This window comes from Setaria viridis, chromosome 8 (assembly GCF_005286985.2).
Source record: "Setaria viridis chromosome 8, Setaria_viridis_v4.0, whole genome shotgun sequence".
Taxonomy (NCBI): domain Eukaryota; kingdom Viridiplantae; phylum Streptophyta; class Magnoliopsida; order Poales; family Poaceae; genus Setaria; species Setaria viridis.
Genome location: NC_048270.2, coordinates 10,939,191 through 10,947,099, shown reverse-complemented (window position 1 = coordinate 10,947,099; position 7,909 = coordinate 10,939,191). Strand labels below are relative to the sequence as shown.

The window sequence follows — 7,909 nt, the reverse complement described above, 5'->3', positions numbered from 1 at the left end:
AATGTGGTTGTAGTTGTCATGTGTGCACATCGCACAAAGCATGACTGACTCTGGAGAGGCATTAAATGAGCTTGGTTCTTGCGGTATTTCAAGAATGAAGCTCCCTTGCTCATCTATGGAATCCTTACCTTTAGACTCAAGAGTCGGCACCTCACAAAATTCCATGGCCCATGTGTTCTCCATTTCAAGAGATTCATCACGAGAGATCAATGTTGATTCTCGACCATGGTCGAAAACAATATGATATGGGCCAAGGGGAAGAGGCTCAAACTCGATCGAGGGTGATCATGACGTTCATCTCCACAAAGGTGAAGAGTTTCTTCCGAGTCGTACTCTTCGGGAGCGGCAGATTCTGCAACCTCAAAGAGAACGGGCTTGATCGATACGAATGGAGATGCACGCATCACTTTCTCGAGCGAGTTTTGCTTGGGAAGAGACTTTGCCATTGGATTTTCTGAGCAAGAGGTAGCGGTGGCTAAAGTAATTTCCCTAAGTTTCTCTTCTAGGCTCCCTTGAGATGCATCAAGAAGTTTTTCTAATGGGTAGCCTAGGAGAAGCGATGATGTGAAAGATGTGGAAGTCTAACTGTACCTTGATTTTGTCTACAATGATCAGCACATCCCTTGTGATCCCCCGACATTCAAAGAAGAGTCCTGAAGGACTTCTGAAGTATTTGTCAATTAGGGTTAGAAGCTTGTTACCCACAAGAGTGTCCATGAGATACTCGGATATGATACAAGCCTCGACAGTAGGGTCATGAAGGGCTTCTATGACATTTTACCTCATAGAACAAGGGATGGTCGTGGAAGTTGAGCTAATCTGAATTGCTTCCGATGTACACTTTACCTCCTTCGACCAATCCACTAGGGTTGCATGGTGGAAAACTTTAACGAGACCCTCGTAAGGGCATAACGATGCCGTAGGCTTCTTATTCCTAAGATGATTCAAGGTCTTTCTAATATTTTCAGCAGGATCATAAGAGAACTCTAAAGGTTGAATTTCTTCTTCCTTCGGTGTTTGTGGTTTGGGAGAGGGCTCAACAAATGAATCTTGGGATGTGGAAGGTGAAGGCTCGGATTTGGTTGTTGAGAGACTCTCATCACTCGACTCGGATTCCTCTCGGTGGGGTTTGTTATGGTCGGTAGCGAAGGAAGAGTTTTCTAAGAGGCAATCTAGGACTCTCTTCCTTCCATCGAATCTTTGTGTGCAAATGAACCTCCGGCGATGATGTTGAGGTTTAGGGTAGATATCTTGTCTAAACATGAGCAAAAGATGTTCAATGAAACATCATCGGGTATAGACAAGTTTGGGCTAGATGCCAAAAGGCGTAGGAACTGTTAGTATTTCTTAATGTTACGAATCAATCCACAAACACATAGATATAACATTGTAGCATTTTACCCGAAGAGTATTCAGGGTATCATTATTTGTATTTCCCCAAAGGATGGCATTGTTGTAGAAGGATTTATCGAATACATATCCTGGATCATAAGCTTAAGTAATAGATCAAAGTCCATACAGGGGTAAGCCATAATAAATATATGAGGAAAATGTGACACACACAAGCCAATCTCAAGAATAAAGAATAAAAGAATAAGCCTGAGGTTAGCGGGAGCAAGGCTTACAAGAGGTCCTAGTGGTATCTATCTATACTAGCAAGGGTCATACAAGCACATGATTAGAGCTAACTCTAGGCATACAACATTACGGAGAGAATACCCGTCCCTGGTCTACCAAGGCAAGGTATCTTTCAGAACTCCTACACCATACCTGAATGTGGAGAACTACAAGAGACAGACAGGGATGTCACCATCTGTCGCCTAACCCTCAGACCATGGGGCACAGTCATATTCGATGGATCCCAATGCGTCCGAGCACCACGCTCGTATACATGATCACTACTCTAGCCCCTTCAGAACCTCGACCATGATGATCGACAGGCATAGAACGAGAGCAAGCCCGAAGGCACAATGAACCGATGCGATAACATAGATTCAGCCTAAGCATATGAGTACAACATGATAAAACACAAGACATGGCATAGCATACTACCGAAATAGCATAACAACCATACTCTTTATAGATAGGATACTGACAAGTTGAGTTCAAAGACATATCGAGAGCTGGAGGTTACGTCCCCAACTGACGTGAAGACTAGCTTAGCACTACAAGAATTAAGCTCTAGCCTAGCTCCACTAGCCTAAGGATTACAAGAGTGATAAGAGAGGGAGGGAGAGAGGCTTCAAGTGTGGTGTGTGTGAGAGGGGGCTCCTCCTCCTCTCTTTATAGGTGTGTAGGTGCGGTTACCAGGAGCCATCCTCAGGGGGCTCCTCCTCCTCTCTTTAAGTCAGTCAAGTTAACAACACGGCGTCCACACGGTGTTCCCCTGTTGTCCCCGCACATCATCCACCATGCCCCCCGAGCCCAGATCCAAGCCCAGTCCCACCCAAAATCCCTCATTTCCTCTCACGCCCATCTCTTGAGCTTCTTCAGTGGCCACACCGCGCGTTGTTGCTGAGCTCACCAGGCAGCTGCCAGGACGCATTGCTATCGTGGTAGGCAACCACGCGGGCTCCGGCACGGCGGGCAGCAGGGGACCAGCAAGCGCGATGGCCACGCGGACATCTGAGGGAAGCTTCAGGCAGGGTGAGGATTGAGCACCCAGTTGATTTTCTTTTCTTTTCTTTTTGGGTATAAACTTTGCTTGCGCTCTGAATTTCAGTTTTGGTATGATGAATTGCTGGTTAATAAATATTTCAAATTTCCATGCTGCACAAGGTTTCATTCGTTAATGTACAAATTGCTAGATTGGTCTTCGGTCTTCTTACATCTACATATGGTCGTTGATGTGCCAGCTGATTCAACTAGTTTCGTGGCTTGGTGGAGAAGAGTAATCAGAGCAGCGCCAAAAGAATTGCGCAAGGGTTTGAATTCTTTTATCATATTGGTGGCATGGGAAATTTGGAAGCATCGAAATGCCTGTGTGTTTGAAGGCGCTCTCCCTGACACACAGGTGCTCCTTCAAGCAATCAATGATCGGCCTGTTCGCTTCAGCTTATTCAGCCGGCTTATCAGCTACCAAATAGTGTTTTCCTCTCACAACAAATCAGCCGTTTCAGCTTTTCAGCCGGCTTATAAGCTGAAGCGAACAGGCCCAATGAGTGCACACTTTGGTGCCTGGCAGGTGCCATTAAACTCAGGGATCTGCTTGCTAGGTCGCTTGCACTAGCTGCTTAGGCCTGGTGTTCTGGGTCGGTTTTCATGTTTTACCTGGCGCTCAGGGGGTAGACCTTTAGTGGGTGGTGTGTGTTGTGTTATGTGTGTGGTGGGGTGTGTTCTGTACTTAGATTCGGGATTCTTCCCTTCTCTTTGTACTTTCTATTCTCTCTTAATGAAATGACACGCAGCTCTCCTGGGTTGTTTGAGAAAAAAAAAGATTGGACGGGGAGTTGTACATACTTGTATGGTCTGGTAGGAAATGATCAACTAATCGTGTTTCTCTTGAGATAGGAAAAGAAGCATTTTTGCTAGTGTACATGTGTGATTTTAGGACATGTTAAGGTATTCTAGTTTGGAGTTTGGACAGTCTCATGGGATGGTTGATATTACTATTGCCTCAAGGTATGGGAGGAACATTTATTAAAAAAACTGTTACGAGGGAGCAAATTATCACAAAGTACAATGATTGTTAATATGGTACCTAATTAGTGAAAAAGTTTCACTTGAATACTCTGATGATTACTTGATTCCAAAATGTAAAAGGGCACTAAATTTTGGCTCTGAACTTCGTAATTGCTATAGAGATTCTGTATTAAAAATCATAAAACAGATATATGCATATTTTCCTTTGATACTTTGTTGTTTTTTACATATAGCTTTACTTTGAATTCGAAAATTTGTAATTTTGTTGGCATGTAATGTCAAAAGATTGGGTCGGGGTTGCCTTTTTATGTCGCTATATTCCTTATATGCATATGCTGATTAGGCTTAGGATGGAATAGCATCTGCATTAAAAAATTTGTTTAGCTATCATGTATTAATTCGAAGGAGAAAATATAATTCATATTGTGCGAAAACCGAACGTTACTAGTCAATGAGTCTAGGATCTGTCTGATCTAGCAAAAGGTTGCGGTAAATTTTTTTTTAGGATGTGCACACATGTTTGAAAACATCAACTAAAAAAGAATGCACTATAGTTTCATTATCTTGAACCTATCTCTCTCTGTGTGCACGCTTTTTGTGATCTTGGTCTTTCTTAAAGGTATTTCCTGCTGAATTCTTCTATATTTAACTACTTTTCTGCAACAAGCTCCATGCTTTTGATTGTGCAGAACTAAGCTAATGGCAGAAACATTGTTAACTGCCCTATCGAAGATTGGTAAAGTTTTAGGAGATGAAGTCATCAAAATAGTCATTGCTGAAGCATCTAAAAAAGTGACTAATCTGAGGAAGGTACCAGAAAATATCAGGCAAATTGGGAGAGAATTGAATATGATGAACTACCTACAAGATTTGGATACCACGAATCTCAGCATCAATGTGGTGAATGGTTGGATCGCAGAGCTGAGAAATCTGGCTTTCCACGTGGAGGATGTGATGGACAAATACTCATACCATGCTTTTAAGCTGCAGGAAGAAGGATCACTGATGTGGTTCTTAAAAGGAGCAAACAATGCTAAAGTTTTCAGTGATATTGCAGATGAGGTAGTTCAGATAATGGGTGAGATTGAGCAAGTAAAGAAACTACAAAAGGACTATTTCCCGGCTGTCCAGGTTGTTCCATCAAGTTCTGTAATTGTTCAACGAGGATACCAAGTCTGCTTGCCCGAGCTTATTCAAGACGAAGATCTTGTGGGGATTACATTGAATCAGGCAAAGTTGAATGGTTGGCTACACTGCAACGAGCCAAATAGCATTGTGATAACAGTGTCAGGTATGGGTATATTGGGAAAAACCACTCTGGCCATGAATGTTTATGAGCGTGAGAAGACCAAATTTCCTGTTCATGCATGGATCACAGTGTCACAAACCTACACAATAGAAGGCTTGCTGAGGGAACTACTCAGAAATATTGGGTACACAGATGAGGCATCAGATAGCTTGGAAAACATGGATGCCCATCAGTTGAGAGAGAAAAATAAAGAATCTCCACAGCAACAGCAAATGTTTAGTTGTGTTGGATGATGTTTGGAAAAAGGAAGTGTACCATCAAATGGGAGACATTTTCCAGATTATCAAAGCAAGCCGTATCATCATCACAACGCGGAGAGATGACGTTGCATCTCTTGCATCTTCAGAACGCCATCTTCAGTTGCAACCTTTAGAAAGCCCCGATGCATTCAGACACTTTTGCAGAAGGGCCTTTAATAACATAAAAGATCAAAAGTACCCCCCAGAGCTCGAAGATGTGGCGGCTTCCATAGTCGATAGGTGCAAAGGCCTGCCCTTAGCAATTATATCGATGGGCAGCCTCATGTCCTCGAAGAAACCAAAAAAGCATGCCTGGAATCAAGTGTACAATCAGTTCCGGAGTGAGTTAGCTAAACCACACAATGTCCAGACAATGTCCCTAGGCTAAATCGCAAGACGAATCTATTAAGCCTAATTAATCCATCATTAGCGAATGTTTACTGTAGCACCATATTGTCAAATCATGGACTAATTAGGCTTAATAGATTCGTCTCGTGATTTAGCCTAGGGGTTGTGAAATTGGTTTTGTAATTAGCCTATATTTAATACTCCTAATTAGTGTCCAAACATTCGATGTGACAGGGGCTAAATTTTAGCCCGGGGATCCAAACACCCCCTTAGCTACAATGACTTACTAGGGAACCTCAGAAACTGTTTCCCATACTGCAGCCTTTTTCCTGAAGATTACATCATGTCCAGGGAGAGCCTTGTCAGGCAGTGGGTTGCTGAAGGATTTGCGGTGACTAATGAAAAAAATTCACCAGAGGATGTGGCTGAACTAAATCTCATGGAGCTCATTGCCAGGAACTTGCTGCAAGTTGAGGAGTACGATGAGCTTGGCAGGGTGAACACATGTAAGATGCATGACATTGTGCGTGACCTGGCTCTTTCAATAGCTAATGATGAGAAGTTTATTAGCTCTGCAAATGATCAAGCTGCAATGATACAGATGGACCAGGAAGTGCGCCGTCTATCATTATGTGGATGGAATGACAGTGATGCACCAACAACGAGGATTCCACACCTTCGCACTCTATTTTCACTTGATGGTGTAATATCCACTCGCATGTTAGCCTCAATCTTTTCTGAATCAAGGTACCTTACTGTTCTCGAGCTGCAAGATTCAGAAATAACTGAAGTGCCAGTATCCATAGGCAATCTGTTTAATCTACGCTATATTGGCTTGCGGCGCACCAGAATTAAGTCAATTCCGGAGTGTATTGAGAAGCTATCCAATCTACAGACACTGGACATCAAGCAAACAAAAATAGAGAAGCTACCGCGATGCATACTTAAGGTCAAGAAGCTTCAGCATCTGTTAGCTGACAGATTTATTGATGAGAAGCAGAAAGATTTCCAGTACTTCGCTGGGGTGCAGCCACCCAAGGATCTGTCTAAATTGGTAGAACTTCAGACTCTTGAGACTGTGGAAGCAACAAATGACTTGGCAGACCAACTGGACAAACTTAGGAAACTACAAAGCGTTTGGATTGGCAAAGTTAGTGCCATGCATTCTGCAGAGCTTTTCGCTACTCTGTCCAACCTACCATTTCTTTCCAGCTTGCTTCTCAATGTAATTGATGAAAACCAGACACTTCATTTGGAAGCCCTCAATCCACAGTACAAACAACTCCACAGGTTGATCGTCCGAGGCCATTTGGCAGCCAGGACGCTGCAGTGCCCAATATTTCACAGCCATGGGGAAAATCTCAAGTTTCTAGCTCTAAGTTGGTCTGGTCTTCAGGAAGACCCACTTCCACTGCTTGCACAACACGTGCCAAACCTCACCTATCTAAGCCTAAACAGGGTTAGTAGTGCAGACACCTTGGTTATATCTGACGGATGCTTCCCACAACTGAAGACACTTGTGCTGAAGAACCTCTACAACGTCAACCTGCTGATGATTGGAAAGGGCGCCCTTAAAAATATCGAAGGTTTGTATATTGTAGGGCTTCCAAAGCTGGATACGGTTCCTGAAGATGTCGAATCGCTCCGCATTTTAAAGAAGCTGCGTCTGTTGCACCTTCACGAGGACTTCAAAGCTGAGTGGGACAGAAAGGGAATACACCAGAAGATGTCATATGTTCTGGAGCTTCGCATCTAATTTGTTCTGCAATAATATTCCTGCGTTTGCTCAGAACAACATCACACATCAAGTCCATCAAATAAGTCTGTCCTTGTCAATTCTGCAAGTAGCTATCCATTTCCCAATGATTTCACGCTTGTTATTCCCTTGCATATTAGCCATCAGGAAAGTACTTGTCTGTATCTGTACGCAAGGTTCCTTCGTTACTTTATGGTTTGATTTTCCCATCATGAACCAAGATTTGTGTAATTTAGCTGCATTTGAAACAAGATTGTATACATATTCATCTCCATCCACTAAATGTATATGATCGCTTGATTTTATATTCTTATATAACTTGTGCTGCAATGCTACTTAGCACTGCACCACTGTGTACACTCTATCAGGAGAAGAGAGAAGCTCTACAATGTTCCTTTACAACCAGGAAAGCAGGATCAAGTGCCTGTGTGTGAACCAATTATCAAAAAGGTTTTGGTGGATTGAATTCCATTGGAATATATAATATTTGATTTAAACTTTGTAATAAACTATAAATTTACAAGAAGTACAAAAAAACAGCTCATGGAAAATTAATCCCTGTAGAGAGAATCAAAAGGCAATAATTTATTCCTGCAGCAATATTCCATAAGTGCC

At 42.6% G+C, this 7,909-nt stretch overlaps 1 pseudogene; it reads left to right on the top strand.

Moving 5' to 3' along the window:
- The first annotated feature begins 4,336 nt into the window (after window positions 1-4,336).
- On the top strand, window positions 4,337-7,566 carry LOC117833838 (disease resistance protein RPM1-like; annotated as a pseudogene).
- The last annotated feature ends 343 nt before the right edge of the window (window positions 7,567-7,909 follow it).